A 14,720-nucleotide genomic window follows, 5' to 3' on the forward strand; every position below is an offset into this window, starting at 1 on the left:
GAATTATGGCCTACAAATACAGTCGGGCAATTTTCTAGCAAACCATTTCTATGTATGTAGAGAACCAGACTGGGGGAGTAAAAAAAACTTACCTAGTTTGTAGAAAAAAGTTGTAATGCAGCACAATCCCAAGCAAAAAGATTGACCTTTTATGGTTTGGTTTGAATATAGAAAATGCTGAGAGGTCGCGAATCTCCTTCTGGTCCTTTGGCACGAGTTGTACTGGGATTTAGGATTTTGACTAGTGTTTTTGATCCGAGACACGTTTGCTGTTGACAGAAAAGTTCAGTTGATATGCAATGATGAAGTTTATAAATCACAACTATTTAGCAGAGGTTGGTTTCGATCCATCGACCGCTGGGTTTCACAATGTGAATTATGGCCTACAAATACAGTCGGGCAATTTTCTAGCAAACCATTTCTATGTATGTAGAGAACCAGACTGGGGGAGTAAAAAAAACTTACCTAGTTTGTAGAAAAAAGTTGTAATGCAGCACAATCCCAAGCAAAAAGATTGACCTTTTATGGTTTGGTTTGAATATAGAAAATGCTGAGAGGTCGCGAATCTCCTTCTGGTCCTTTGGCACGAGTTGTACTGGGATTTAGGATTTTGACTAGTGTTTTTGATCCGAGACACGTTTGCTGTTGACAGAAAAGTTCAGTTGATATGCAATGATGAAGTTTATAAAACACAACTATTTAGCAGAGGTTGGTTTCGATCCATCGACCGCTGGGTTTCACAATGTGAATTATGGCCTACAAATACAGTCGAGCAATTTTCTAGTAAACCATTTCTCTGTATATAGAGAACCAAACTGGGGGAATGAAAAAAAACTTACCTAGTTTGTAGAAAAAAGTTGTAATGCAGCACAATCCCAAGCGAAAAGATTGATCTTTTATGGTTTGGTTTGAATATAGAAAATGCTGAGAGGTCGCGAATCTCCTTCTGGTCCTTTGGCACGAGTTGTACTGGGATTTAGGATTTTGACTAGTGTTTTTGATCCGAGACACGTTTGCTGTTGACAGAAAAGTTCAGTTGATATGCAATGATGAAGTTTATAAAACACAACTATTTAGCAGAGGTTGGTTTCAATCCATTGACCGCTGGGTTTCACAATGTGAATTATGGTCTACAAATACAGTCGAGCAATTTTCTAGCAAACCATTTCTCTGTATATAGAGAACCAAAATGGGGAAGTGAAAAAAACTTAGCTAGTTTGTAGAAAAAGATGCAATGCAGCACAATTTAGCAGAGGATGGCTTCGATCCATCGACCTCTGGGTTATGGGCCCAGCACGCTTCCGCTGCGCCACTCTGCTTGTGTTAACAGATGTACAGAGTAAAATTCTAATGACTGTTTGTGTTCAGGTCGATGACATGTAAATTTTCAGCCATTACATATTTGTTGGCGACTAGAGTACTCCTGGGGTTCTGCAATTGTTTCTTTGTTTTTTTTTGCTTTCTTGTGTCATATTATTGTTGAAAATCATTAGAGGAAATGGTGTCTGACCATTGTTTAAGGTTCCGGTTAAAACTGGTGGGTGCGTCCGGCTGTTAGACGAAAGTTCGGCAGGCGTTTGTGTCTCTGTGGCGCAATCGGTTAGCGCGTTCGGCTGTTAACCGAAAGGTTGGTGGTTCGAGTCCACCCAGGGACGTTGGTTCCTTTTGCTTGGGTAGCATGCTACAGTTGAAGACGTTTTCACATTGGTGCTCAGCATCTCCATAAAGTAAAAGCACTGTTGCTGCCTAAGTTTTGAATTCACAAGGCAAACTGGAGAAAAAACTTTCCGGTTGTGTTTCTGTCTACATGTCCAGAAAGAGCATAGCTGTCTGGTATTTGCCAGAAGGTTGAAAACATCTGATAGAATACACAAAACTTCCTTCGAGCCGGAATTGAACCAGCGACCTAAGGATTGCTAATTTAGATCTACAGTCCTCCGCTCTACCAGCTGAGCTATCGAAGGCTTGATTTAGCCATTGTTGAAAGTCTTCAAGGTTTGGACGTGTGTGCCACGAGCAGGTGGCATAAACAATTCACTCGGCCAACTGAAAAAGGAATCCAAAGATTGTATTGGAGAATGCGGGCATCGATCCCGCTACCTCTCGCATGCTAAGCGAGCGCTCTACCACTTGAGCTAATCCCCCATGCCCGACGAACGCCATTATCAGTTTCACGCCACACCATGTCACAGTTTACTTATAGTCAAATGTGCCATTGAGTGCTTTTTTTTTTTTTTTTTTTTTTTTTTTTAAGTACAGATTCCTTTCTCCCATATTTGAAGAACATCTACGGAGTTCACAATGTGAATTATGGCCTACAAATAAAGTCGAGCAATTTTCTAGCAAACCATTTCTACGTATGTAGAGAACCAGACTGGGGGAGTAAAAAAAACTTACCTAGTTTGTAGAAAAAAGTTGTAATGCAGCACAATCCCAAGCAAAAAGATTGACCTTTTATGGTTTGGTTTGATTATAGAAAATGCTGAGAGGTCGCGAATCTCCTTCTGGTCCTTTGGCACGAGTTGTACTGGGATTTAGGATTTTGACTAGTGTTTTTGATCCGAGACACGTTTGCTGTTGACAGAAAAGTTCAGTTGATATGCAATGATGAAGTTTATAAATCACAACTATTTAGCAGAGGTTGGTTTCGATCCATCGACCGCTGGGTTTCACAATGTGAATTATGGCCTACAAATACAGTCGGGCAATTTTCTAGCAAACCATTTCTATGTATGTAGAGAACCAGACTGGGGGAGTAAAAAAAACTTACCTAGTTTGTAGAAAAAAGTTGTAATGCAGCACAATCCCAAGCAAAAAGATTGACCTTTTATTGTTTGGTTTGAATATAGAAAATGCTGAGAGGTCGCGAATCTCCTTCTGGTCCTTTGGCACGAGTTGTACTGGGATTTAGGATTTTGACTAGTGTTTTTGATCCGAGACACGTTTGCTGTTGACAGAAAAGTTCAGTTGATATGCAATGATGAAGTTTATAAAACACAACTATTTAGCAGAGGTTGGTTTCGATCCATCGACCGCTGGGTTTCACAATGTGAATTATGGCCTACAAATACAGTCGAGCAATTTTCTAGTAAACCATTTCTCTGTATATAGAGAACCAAACTGGGGGAATGAAAAAAAACTTACCTAGTTTGTAGAAAAAAGTTGTAATGCAGCACAATCCCAAGCGAAAAGATTGATCTTTTATGGTTTGGTTTGAATATAGAAAATGCTGAGAGGTCGCGAATCTCCTTCTGGTCCTTTGGCACGAGTTGTACTGGGATTTAGGATTTTGACTAGTGTTTTTGATCCGAGACACGTTTGCTGTTGACAGAAAAGTTCAGTTGATATGCAATGATGAAGTTTATAAAACACAACTATTTAGCAGAGGTTGGTTTCAATCCATTGACCGCTGGGTTTCACAATGTGAATTATGGTCTACAAATACAGTCGAGCAATTTTCTAGCAAACCATTTCTCTGTATATAGAGAACCAAAATGGGGAAGTGAAAAAAACTTAGCTAGTTTGTAGAAAAAGATGCAATGCAGCACAATTTAGCAGAGGATGGCTTCGATCCATCGACCTCTGGGTTATGGGCCCAGCACGCTTCCGCTGCGCCACTCTGCTTGTGTTAACAGATGTACAGAGTAAAATTCTAATGACTGTTTGTGTTCAGGTCGATGACATGTAAATTTTCAGCCATTACATATTTGTTGGCGACTAGAGTACTCCTGGGGTTCTGCAATTGTTTCTTTGTTTTTTTTTGCTTTCTTGTGTCATATTATTGTTGAAAATCATTAGAGGAAATGGTGTCTGACCATTGTTTAAGGTTCCGGTTAAAACTGGTGGGTGCGTCCGGCTGTTAGACGAAAGTTCGGCAGGCGTTTGTGTCTCTGTGGCGCAATCGGTTAGCGCGTTCGGCTGTTAACCGAAAGGTTGGTGGTTCGAGTCCACCCAGGGACGTTGGTTCCTTTTGCTTGGGTAGCATGCTACAGTTGAAGACGTTTTCACATTGGTGCTCAGCATCTCCATAAAGTAAAAGCACTGTTGCTGCCTAAGTTTTGAATTCACAAGGCAAACTGGAGAAAAAACTTTCCGGTTGTGTTTCTGTCTACATGTCCAGAAAGAGCATAGCTGTCTGGTATTTGCCAGAAGGTTGAAAACATCTGATAGAATACACAAAACTTCCTTCGAGCCGGAATTGAACCAGCGACCTAAGGATTGCTAATTTAGATCTACAGTCCTCCGCTCTACCAGCTGAGCTATCGAAGGCTTGATTTAGCCATTGTTGAAAGTCTTCAAGGTTTGGACGTGTGTGCCACGAGCAGGTGGCATAAACAATTCACTCGGCCAACTGAAAAAGGAATCCAAAGATTGTATTGGAGAATGCGGGCATCGATCCCGCTACCTCTCGCATGCTAAGCGAGCGCTCTACCACTTGAGCTAATCCCCCATGCCCGACGAACGCCATTATCAGTTTCACGCCACACCATGTCACAGTTTACTTATAGTCAAATGTGCCATTGAGTGCTTTTTTTTTTTTTTTTTTTTTTTTTTTTTAAGTACAGATTCCTTTCTCCCATATTTGAAGAACATCTACGGAGTTCACAATGTGAATTATGGCCTACAAATAAAGTCGAGCAATTTTCTAGCAAACCATTTCTACGTATGTAGAGAACCAGACTGGGGGAGTAAAAAAAACTTACCTAGTTTGTAGAAAAAAGTTGTAATGCAGCACAATCCCAAGCAAAAAGATTGACCTTTTATGGTTTGGTTTGATTATAGAAAATGCTGAGAGGTCGCGAATCTCCTTCTGGTCCTTTGGCACGAGTTGTACTGGGATTTAGGATTTTGACTAGTGTTTTTGATCCGAGACACGTTTGCTGTTGACAGAAAAGTTCAGTTGATATGCAATGATGAAGTTTATAAATCACAACTATTTAGCAGAGGTTGGTTTCGATCCATCGACCGCTGGGTTTCACAATGTGAATTATGGCCTACAAATACAGTCGGGCAATTTTCTAGCAAACCATTTCTATGTATGTAGAGAACCAGACTGGGGGAGTAAAAAAAACTTACCTAGTTTGTAGAAAAAAGTTGTAATGCAGCACAATCCCAAGCAAAAAGATTGACCTTTTATGGTTTGGTTTGAATATAGAAAATGCTGAGAGGTCGCGAATCTCCTTCTGGTCCTTTGGCACGAGTTGTACTGGGATTTAGGATTTTGACTAGTGTTTTTGATCCGAGACACGTTTGCTGTTGACAGAAAAGTTCAGTTGATATGCAATGATGAAGTTTATAAAACACAACTATTTAGCAGAGGTTGGTTTCGATCCATCGACCGCTGGGTTTCACAATGTGAATTATGGCCTACAAATACAGTCGAGCAATTTTCTAGTAAACCATTTCTCTGTATATAGAGAACCAAACTGGGGGAATGAAAAAAAACTTACCTAGTTTGTAGAAAAAAGTTGTAATGCAGCACAATCCCAAGCGAAAAGATTGATCTTTTATGGTTTGGTTTGAATATAGAAAATGCTGAGAGGTCGCGAATCTCCTTCTGGTCCTTTGGCACGAGTTGTACTGGGATTTAGGATTTTGACTAGTGTTTTTGATCCGAGACACGTTTGCTGTTGACAGAAAAGTTCAGTTGATATGCAATGATGAAGTTTATAAAACACAACTATTTAGCAGAGGTTGGTTTCAATCCATTGACCGCTGGGTTTCACAATGTGAATTATGGTCTACAAATACAGTCGAGCAATTTTCTAGCAAACCATTTCTCTGTATATAGAGAACCAAAATGGGGAAGTGAAAAAAACTTAGCTAGTTTGTAGAAAAAGATGCAATGCAGCACAATTTAGCAGAGGATGGCTTCGATCCATCGACCTCTGGGTTATGGGCCCAGCACGCTTCCGCTGCGCCACTCTGCTTGTGTTAACAGATGTACAGAGTAAAATTCTAATGACTGTTTGTGTTCAGGTCGATGACATGTAAATTTTCAGCCATTACATATTTGTTGGCGACTAGAGTACTCCTGGGGTTCTGCAATTGTTTCTTTGTTTTTTTTTGCTTTCTTGTGTCATATTATTGTTGAAAATCATTAGAGGAAATGGTGTCTGACCATTGTTTAAGGTTCCGGTTAAAACTGGTGGGTGCGTCCGGCTGTTAGACGAAAGTTCGGCAGGCGTTTGTGTCTCTGTGGCGCAATCGGTTAGCGCGTTCGGCTGTTAACCGAAAGGTTGGTGGTTCGAGTCCACCCAGGGACGTTGGTTCCTTTTGCTTGGGTAGCATGCTACAGTTGAAGACGTTTTCACATTGGTGCTCAGCATCTCCATAAAGTAAAAGCACTGTTGCTGCCTAAGTTTTGAATTCACAAGGCAAACTGGAGAAAAAACTTTCCGGTTGTGTTTCTGTCTACATGTCCAGAAAGAGCATAGCTGTCTGGTATTTGCCAGAAGGTTGAAAACATCTGATAGAATACACAAAACTTCCTTCGAGCCGGAATTGAACCAGCGACCTAAGGATTGCTAATTTAGATCTACAGTCCTCCGCTCTACCAGCTGAGCTATCGAAGGCTTGATTTAGCCATTGTTGAAAGTCTTCAAGGTTTGGACGTGTGTGCCACGAGCAGGTGGCATAAACAATTCACTCGGCCAACTGAAAAAGGAATCCAAAGATCGTATTGGAGAATGCGGGCATCGATCCCGCTACCTCTCGCATGCTAAGCGAGCGCTCTACCACTTGAGCTAATCCCCCATGCCCGACGAACGCCATTATCAGTTTCACGCCACACCATGTCACAGTTTACTTATAGTCAAATGTGCCATTGAGTGCTTTTTTTTTTTTTTTTTAAGTACAGATTCCTTTCTCCCATATTTGAAGAACATCTACGGAGTTCACAATGTGAATTATGGCCTACAAATAAAGTCGAGCAATTTTCTAGCAAACCATTTCTACGTATGTAGAGAACCAGACTGGGGGAGTAAAAAAAACTTACCTAGTTTGTAGAAAAAAGTTGTAATGCAGCACAATCCCAAGCAAAAAGATTGACCTTTTATGGTTTGGTTTGATTATAGAAAATGCTGAGAGGTCGCGAATCTCCTTCTGGTCCTTTGGCACGAGTTGTACTGGGATTTAGGATTTTGACTAGTGTTTTTGATCCGAGACACGTTTGCTGTTGACAGAAAAGTTCAGTTGATATGCAATGATGAAGTTTATAAATCACAACTATTTAGCAGAGGTTGGTTTCGATCCATCGACCGCTGGGTTTCACAATGTGAATTATGGCCTACAAATACAGTCGGGCAATTTTCTAGCAAACCATTTCTATGTATGTAGAGAACCAGACTGGGGGAGTAAAAAAAACTTACCTAGTTTGTAGAAAAAAGTTGTAATGCAGCACAATCCCAAGCAAAAAGATTGACCTTTTATGGTTTGGTTTGAATATAGAAAATGCTGAGAGGTCGCGAATCTCCTTCTGGTCCTTTGGCACGAGTTGTACTGGGATTTAGGATTTTGACTAGTGTTTTTGATCCGAGACACGTTTGCTGTTGACAGAAAAGTTCAGTTGATATGCAATGATGAAGTTTATAAAACACAACTATTTAGCAGAGGTTGGTTTCGATCCATCGACCGCTGGGTTTCACAATGTGAATTATGGCCTACAAATACAGTCGAGCAATTTTCTAGTAAACCATTTCTCTGTATATAGAGAACCAAACTGGGGGAATGAAAAAAAACTTACCTAGTTTGTAGAAAAAAGTTGTAATGCAGCACAATCCCAAGCGAAAAGATTGATCTTTTATGGTTTGGTTTGAATATAGAAAATGCTGAGAGGTCGCGAATCTCCTTCTGGTCCTTTGGCACGAGTTGTACTGGGATTTAGGATTTTGACTAGTGTTTTTGATCCGAGACACGTTTGCTGTTGACAGAAAAGTTCAGTTGATATGCAATGATGAAGTTTATAAAACACAACTATTTAGCAGAGGTTGGTTTCAATCCATTGACCGCTGGGTTTCACAATGTGAATTATGGTCTACAAATACAGTCGAGCAATTTTCTAGCAAACCATTTCTCTGTATATAGAGAACCAAAATGGGGAAGTGAAAAAAACTTAGCTAGTTTGTAGAAAAAGATGCAATGCAGCACAATTTAGCAGAGGATGGCTTCGATCCATCGACCTCTGGGTTATGGGCCCAGCACGCTTCCGCTGCGCCACTCTGCTTGTGTTAACAGATGTACAGAGTAAAATTCTAATGACTGTTTGTGTTCAGGTCGATGACATGTAAATTTTCAGCCATTACATATTTGTTGGCGACTAGAGTACTCCTGGGGTTCTGCAATTGTTTCTTTGTTTTTTTTTGCTTTCTTGTGTCATATTATTGTTGAAAATCATTAGAGGAAATGGTGTCTGACCATTGTTTAAGGTTCCGGTTAAAACTGGTGGGTGCGTCCGGCTGTTAGACGAAAGTTCGGCAGGCGTTTGTGTCTCTGTGGCGCAATCGGTTAGCGTGTTCGGCTGTTAACCGAAAGGTTGGTGGTTCGAGTCCACCCAGGGACGTTGGTTCCTTTTGCTTGGGTAGCATGCTACAGTTGAAGACGTTTTCACATTGGTGCTCAGCATCTCCATAAAGTAAAAGCACTGTTGCTGCCTAAGTTTTGAATTCACAAGGCAAACTGGAGAAAAAACTTTCCGGTTGTGTTTCTGTCTACATGTCCAGAAAGAGCATAGCTGTCTGGTATTTGCCAGAAGGTTGAAAACATCTGATAGAATACACAAAACTTCCTTCGAGCCGGAATTGAACCAGCGACCTAAGGATTGCTAATTTAGATCTACAGTCCTCCGCTCTACCAGCTGAGCTATCGAAGGCTTGATTTAGCCATTGTTGAAAGTCTTCAAGTTTTGGACGTGCATAAACAATTCACTCGGCCAACTGAAAAAGGAATCCAAAGATTGTATTGGAGAATGCGGGCATCGATCCCGCTACCTCTCGCATGCTAAGCGAGCGCTCTACCACTTGAGCTAATCCCCCATGCCCGACGAACGCCATTATCAGTTTCACGCCACACCATGTCACAGTTTACTTATAGTCAAATGTGCCATTGAGTGCTTTTTTTTTTTTTTTTTTTAAGTACAGATTCCTTTCTCCCATATTTGAAGAACATCTACGTAGTTCACAATGTGAATTATGGCCTACAAATACAGTCGGGCAATTTTCTAGCAAACCATTTCTATGTATGTAGAGAACCAGACTGGGGGAGTAAAAAAAACTTACCTAGTTTGTAGAAAAAAGTTGTAATGCAGCACAATCCCAAGCAAAAAGATTGACCTTTTATGGTTTGGTTTGAATATAGAAAATGCTGAGAGGTCGCGAATCTCCTTCTGGTCCTTTGGCACGAGTTGTACTGGGATTTAGGATTTTGACTAGTGTTTTTGATCCGAGACACGTTTGCTGTTGACAGAAAAGTTCAGTTGATATGCAATGATGAAGTTTATAAATCACAACTATTTAGCAGAGGTTGGTTTCGATCCATCGACCGCTGGGTTTCACAATGTGAATTATGGCCTACAAATACAGTCGGGCAATTTTCTAGCAAACCATTTCTATGTATGTAGAGAACCAGACTGGGGGAGTAAAAAAAACTTACCTAGTTTGTAGAAAAAAGTTGTAATGCAGCACAATCCCAAGCAAAAAGATTGACCTTTTATGGTTTGGTTTGAATATAGAAAATGCTGAGAGGTCGCGAATCTCCTTCTGGTCCTTTGGCACGAGTTGTACTGGGATTTAGGATTTTGACTAGTGTTTTTGATCCGAGACACGTTTGCTGTTGACAGAAAAGTTCAGTTGATATGCAATGATGAAGTTTATAAAACACAACTATTTAGCAGAGGTTGGTTTCGATCCATCGACCGCTGGGTTTCACAATGTGAATTATGGCCTACAAATACAGTCGAGCAATTTTCTAGTAAACCATTTCTCTGTATATAGAGAACCAAACTGGGGGAATGAAAAAAAACTTACCTAGTTTGTAGAAAAAAGTTGTAATGCAGCACAATCCCAAGCGAAAAGATTGATCTTTTATGGTTTGGTTTGAATATAGAAAATGCTGAGAGGTCGCGAATCTCCTTCTGGTCCTTTGGCACGAGTTGTACTGGGATTTAGGATTTTGACTAGTGTTTTTGATCCGAGACACGTTTGCTGTTGACAGAAAAGTTCAGTTGATATGCAATGATGAAGTTTATAAAACACAACTATTTAGCAGAGGTTGGTTTCAATCCATTGACCGCTGGGTTTCACAATGTGAATTATGGTCTACAAATACAGTCGAGCAATTTTCTAGCAAACCATTTCTCTGTATATAGAGAACCAAAATGGGGAAGTGAAAAAAACTTAGCTAGTTTGTAGAAAAAGATGCAATGCAGCACAATTTAGCAGAGGATGGCTTCGATCCATCGACCTCTGGGTTATGGGCCCAGCACGCTTCCGCTGCGCCACTCTGCTTGTGTTAACAGATGTACAGAGTAAAATTCTAATGACTGTTTGTGTTCAGGTCGATGACATGTAAATTTTCAGCCATTACATATTTGTTGGCGACTAGAGTACTCCTGGGGTTCTGCAATTGTTTCTTTGTTTTTTTTTGCTTTCTTGTGTCATATTATTGTTGAAAATCATTAGAGGAAATGGTGTCTGACCATTGTTTAAGGTTCCGGTTAAAACTGGTGGGTGCGTCCGGCTGTTAGACGAAAGTTCGGCAGGCGTTTGTGTCTCTGTGGCGCAATCGGTTAGCGCGTTCGGCTGTTAACCAAAAGGTTGGTGGTTCGAGTCCACCCAGGGACGTTGGTTCCTTTTGCTTGGGTAGCATGCTACAGTTGAAGACGTTTTCACATTGGTGCTCAGCATCTCCATAAAGTAAAAGCACTGTTGCTGCCTAAGTTTTGAATTCACAAGGCAAACTGGAGAAAAAACTTTCCGGTTGTGTTTCTGTCTACATGTCCAGAAAGAGCATAGCTGTCTGGTATTTGCCAGAAGGTTGAAAACATCTGATAGAATACACAAAACTTCCTTCGAGCCGGAATTGAACCAGCGACCTAAGGATTGCTAATTTAGATCTACAGTCCTCCGCTCTACCAGCTGAGCTATCGAAGGCTTGATTTAGCCATTGTTGAAAGTCTTCAAGGTTTGGACGTGTGTGCCACGAGCAGGTGGCATAAACAATTCACTCGGCCAACTGAAAAAGGAATCCAAAGATTGTATTGGAGAATGCGGGCATCGATCCCGCTACCTCTCGCATGCTAAGCGAGCGCTCTACCACTTGAGCTAATCCCCCATGCCCGACGAACGCCATTATCAGTTTCACGCCACACCATGTCACAGTTTACTTATAGTCAAATGTGCCATTGAGTGCTTTTTTTTTTTTTTTTTTTTTTTTTTTTAAGTACAGATTCCTTTCTCCCATATTTGAAGAACATCTACGGAGTTCACAATGTGAATTATGGCCTACAAATAAAGTCGAGCAATTTTCTAGCAAACCATTTCTACGTATGTAGAGAACCAGACTGGGGGAGTAAAAAAAACTTACCTAGTTTGTAGAAAAAAGTTGTAATGCAGCACAATCCCAAGCAAAAAGATTGACCTTTTATGGTTTGGTTTGATTATAGAAAATGCTGAGAGGTCGCGAATCTCCTTCTGGTCCTTTGGCACGAGTTGTACTGGGATTTAGGATTTTGACTAGTGTTTTTGATCCGAGACACGTTTGCTGTTGACAGAAAAGTTCAGTTGATATGCAATGATGAAGTTTATAAATCACAACTATTTAGCAGAGGTTGGTTTCGATCCATCGACCGCTGGGTTTCACAATGTGAATTATGGCCTACAAATACAGTCGGGCAATTTTCTAGCAAACCATTTCTATGTATGTAGAGAACCAGACTGGGGGAGTAAAAAAAACTTACCTAGTTTGTAGAAAAAAGTTGTAATGCAGCACAATCCCAAGCAAAAAGATTGACCTTTTATTGTTTGGTTTGAATATAGAAAATGCTGAGAGGTCGCGAATCTCCTTCTGGTCCTTTGGCACGAGTTGTACTGGGATTTAGGATTTTGACTAGTGTTTTTGATCCGAGACACGTTTGCTGTTGACAGAAAAGTTCAGTTGATATGCAATGATGAAGTTTATAAAACACAACTATTTAGCAGAGGTTGGTTTCGATCCATCGACCGCTGGGTTTCACAATGTGAATTATGGCCTACAAATACAGTCGAGCAATTTTCTAGTAAACCATTTCTCTGTATATAGAGAACCAAACTGGGGGAATGAAAAAAAACTTACCTAGTTTGTAGAAAAAAGTTGTAATGCAGCACAATCCCAAGCGAAAAGATTGATCTTTTATGGTTTGGTTTGAATATAGAAAATGCTGAGAGGTCGCGAATCTCCTTCTGGTCCTTTGGCACGAGTTGTACTGGGATTTAGGATTTTGACTAGTGTTTTTGATCCGAGACACGTTTGCTGTTGACAGAAAAGTTCAGTTGATATGCAATGATGAAGTTTATAAAACACAACTATTTAGCAGAGGTTGGTTTCAATCCATTGACCGCTGGGTTTCACAATGTGAATTATGGTCTACAAATACAGTCGAGCAATTTTCTAGCAAACCATTTCTCTGTATATAGAGAACCAAAATGGGGAAGTGAAAAAAACTTAGCTAGTTTGTAGAAAAAGATGCAATGCAGCACAATTTAGCAGAGGATGGCTTCGATCCATCGACCTCTGGGTTATGGGCCCAGCACGCTTCCGCTGCGCCACTCTGCTTGTGTTAACAGATGTACAGAGTAAAATTCTAATGACTGTTTGTGTTCAGGTCGATGACATGTAAATTTTCAGCCATTACATATTTGTTGGCGACTAGAGTACTCCTGGGGTTCTGCAATTGTTTCTTTGTTTTTTTTTGCTTTCTTGTGTCATATTATTGTTGAAAATCATTAGAGGAAATGGTGTCTGACCATTGTTTAAGGTTCCGGTTAAAACTGGTGGGTGCGTCCGGCTGTTAGACGAAAGTTCGGCAGGCGTTTGTGTCTCTGTGGCGCAATCGGTTAGCGCGTTCGGCTGTTAACCGAAAGGTTGGTGGTTCGAGTCCACCCAGGGACGTTGGTTCCTTTTGCTTGGGTAGCATGCTACAGTTGAAGACGTTTTCACATTGGTGCTCAGCATCTCCATAAAGTAAAAGCACTGTTGCTGCCTAAGTTTTGAATTCACAAGGCAAACTGGAGAAAAAACTTTCCGGTTGTGTTTCTGTCTACATGTCCAGAAAGAGCATAGCTGTCTGGTATTTGCCAGAAGGTTGAAAACATCTGATAGAATACACAAAACTTCCTTCGAGCCGGAATTGAACCAGCGACCTAAGGATTGCTAATTTAGATCTACAGTCCTCCGCTCTACCAGCTGAGCTATCGAAGGCTTGATTTAGCCATTGTTGAAAGTCTTCAAGTTTTGGACGTGTGTGCCACGAGCAGGTGGCATAAACAATTCACTCGGCCAACTGAAAAAGGAATCCAAAGATTGTATTGGAGAATGCGGGCATCGATCCCGCTACCTCTCGCATGCTAAGCGAGCGCTCTACCACTTGAGCTAATCCCCCATGCCCGACGAACGCCATTATCAGTTTCACGCCACACCATGTCACAGTTTACTTATAGTCAAATGTGCCATTGAGTGCTTTTTTTTTTTTTTTTTTTTAAGTACAGATTCCTTTCTCCCATATTTGAAGAACATCTACGTAGTTCACAATGTGAATTATGGCCTACAAATACAGTCGGGCAATTTTCTAGCAAACCATTTCTATGTATGTAGAGAACCAGACTGGGGGAGTAAAAAAAACTTACCTAGTTTGTAGAAAAAAGTTGTAATGCAGCACAATCCCAAGCAAAAAGATTGACCTTTTATGGTTTGGTTTGAATATAGAAAATGCTGAGAGGTCGCGAATCTCCTTCTGGTCCTTTGGCACGAGTTGTACTGGGATTTAGGATTTTGACTAGTGTTTTTGATCCGAGACACGTTTGCTGTTGACAGAAAAGTTCAGTTGATATGCAATGATGAAGTTTATAAATCACAACTATTTAGCAGAGGTTGGTTTCGATCCATCGACCGCTGGGTTTCACAATGTGAATTATGGCCTACAAATACAGTCGGGCAATTTTCTAGCAAACCATTTCTATGTATGTAGAGAACCAGACTGGGGGAGTAAAAAAAACTTACCTAGTTTGTAGAAAAAAGTTGTAATGCAGCACAATCCCAAGCAAAAAGATTGACCTTTTATGGTTTGGTTTGAATATAGAAAATGCTGAGAGGTCGCGAATCTCCTTCTGGTCCTTTGGCACGAGTTGTACTGGGATTTAGGATTTTGACTAGTGTTTTTGATCCGAGACACGTTTGCTGTTGACAGAAAAGTTCAGTTGATATGCAATGATGAAGTTTATAAAACACAACTATTTAGCAGAGGTTGGTTTCGATCCATCGACCGCTGGGTTTCACAATGTGAATTATGGCCTACAAATACAGTCGAGCAATTTTCTAGTAAACCATTTCTCTGTATATAGAGAACCAAACTGGGGGAATGAAAAAAAACTTACCTAGTTTGTAGAAAAAAGTTGTAATGCAGCACAATCCCAAGCGAAAAGATTGATCTTTTATGGTTTGGTTTGAATATAGAAAATGCTGAGAGGTCG

At 40.6% G+C, this 14,720-nt stretch overlaps 16 non-coding genes across 16 annotated transcripts; 4 read left to right on the forward strand and 12 right to left on the reverse strand.

Annotated features, from left to right (window-relative positions):
* Positions 1–1,581: 1,581 nt before the first annotated feature.
* TRNAN-GUU (transfer RNA asparagine (anticodon GUU)) lies at positions 1,582–1,655 on the forward strand. Its single transcript has one exon. It is a non-coding gene; the product is annotated as a tRNA-Asn (tRNA).
* Positions 1,656–1,878: 223 nt separating this feature from the next.
* On the reverse strand, positions 1,879–1,964 carry TRNAY-GUA (transfer RNA tyrosine (anticodon GUA)). The gene is given in 2 exon segments: positions 1,879–1,914; positions 1,928–1,964. It is a non-coding gene; the product is annotated as a tRNA-Tyr (tRNA).
* Positions 1,965–2,072: 108 nt separating this feature from the next.
* TRNAA-AGC (transfer RNA alanine (anticodon AGC)) lies at positions 2,073–2,145 on the reverse strand. Its single transcript has one exon. It is a non-coding gene; the product is annotated as a tRNA-Ala (tRNA).
* A 1,741-nt stretch (positions 2,146–3,886) lies between these two features.
* On the forward strand, positions 3,887–3,960 carry TRNAN-GUU (transfer RNA asparagine (anticodon GUU)). Its single transcript has one exon. It is a non-coding gene; the product is annotated as a tRNA-Asn (tRNA).
* Positions 3,961–4,183: 223 nt separating this feature from the next.
* On the reverse strand, positions 4,184–4,269 carry TRNAY-GUA (transfer RNA tyrosine (anticodon GUA)). The gene is given in 2 exon segments: positions 4,184–4,219; positions 4,233–4,269. It is a non-coding gene; the product is annotated as a tRNA-Tyr (tRNA).
* A 108-nt stretch (positions 4,270–4,377) lies between these two features.
* Positions 4,378–4,450, reverse strand: TRNAA-AGC (transfer RNA alanine (anticodon AGC)). Its single transcript has one exon. It is a non-coding gene; the product is annotated as a tRNA-Ala (tRNA).
* Positions 4,451–6,192: 1,742 nt separating this feature from the next.
* TRNAN-GUU (transfer RNA asparagine (anticodon GUU)) lies at positions 6,193–6,266 on the forward strand. The gene has a single exon. It is a non-coding gene; the product is annotated as a tRNA-Asn (tRNA).
* A 223-nt stretch (positions 6,267–6,489) lies between these two features.
* On the reverse strand, positions 6,490–6,575 carry TRNAY-GUA (transfer RNA tyrosine (anticodon GUA)). Its single transcript is given in 2 exon segments — positions 6,490–6,525; positions 6,539–6,575. It is a non-coding gene; the product is annotated as a tRNA-Tyr (tRNA).
* Positions 6,576–6,683: 108 nt separating this feature from the next.
* TRNAA-AGC (transfer RNA alanine (anticodon AGC)) lies at positions 6,684–6,756 on the reverse strand. Its single transcript has one exon. It is a non-coding gene; the product is annotated as a tRNA-Ala (tRNA).
* Positions 6,757–8,783: 2,027 nt separating this feature from the next.
* Positions 8,784–8,869, reverse strand: TRNAY-GUA (transfer RNA tyrosine (anticodon GUA)). Its single transcript is given in 2 exon segments — positions 8,784–8,819; positions 8,833–8,869. It is a non-coding gene; the product is annotated as a tRNA-Tyr (tRNA).
* Positions 8,870–8,959: 90 nt separating this feature from the next.
* Positions 8,960–9,032, reverse strand: TRNAA-AGC (transfer RNA alanine (anticodon AGC)). The gene has a single exon. It is a non-coding gene; the product is annotated as a tRNA-Ala (tRNA).
* Positions 9,033–11,061: 2,029 nt separating this feature from the next.
* On the reverse strand, positions 11,062–11,147 carry TRNAY-GUA (transfer RNA tyrosine (anticodon GUA)). The gene is given in 2 exon segments: positions 11,062–11,097; positions 11,111–11,147. It is a non-coding gene; the product is annotated as a tRNA-Tyr (tRNA).
* A 108-nt stretch (positions 11,148–11,255) lies between these two features.
* On the reverse strand, positions 11,256–11,328 carry TRNAA-AGC (transfer RNA alanine (anticodon AGC)). The gene has a single exon. It is a non-coding gene; the product is annotated as a tRNA-Ala (tRNA).
* Positions 11,329–13,069: 1,741 nt separating this feature from the next.
* TRNAN-GUU (transfer RNA asparagine (anticodon GUU)) lies at positions 13,070–13,143 on the forward strand. The gene has a single exon. It is a non-coding gene; the product is annotated as a tRNA-Asn (tRNA).
* Positions 13,144–13,366: 223 nt separating this feature from the next.
* Positions 13,367–13,452, reverse strand: TRNAY-GUA (transfer RNA tyrosine (anticodon GUA)). The gene is given in 2 exon segments: positions 13,367–13,402; positions 13,416–13,452. It is a non-coding gene; the product is annotated as a tRNA-Tyr (tRNA).
* A 108-nt stretch (positions 13,453–13,560) lies between these two features.
* TRNAA-AGC (transfer RNA alanine (anticodon AGC)) lies at positions 13,561–13,633 on the reverse strand. The gene has a single exon. It is a non-coding gene; the product is annotated as a tRNA-Ala (tRNA).
* Between the last annotated feature and the right edge of the window lie 1,087 nt (positions 13,634–14,720).

This window comes from Dendrobates tinctorius, unplaced genomic scaffold, assembly GCF_039654945.1.
Source record: "Dendrobates tinctorius isolate UK_male_01 unplaced genomic scaffold, ASM3965494v1 ptg000251l, whole genome shotgun sequence".
In the NCBI taxonomy this organism is placed as follows: Eukaryota; Metazoa; Chordata; class Amphibia; order Anura; family Dendrobatidae; genus Dendrobates; species Dendrobates tinctorius.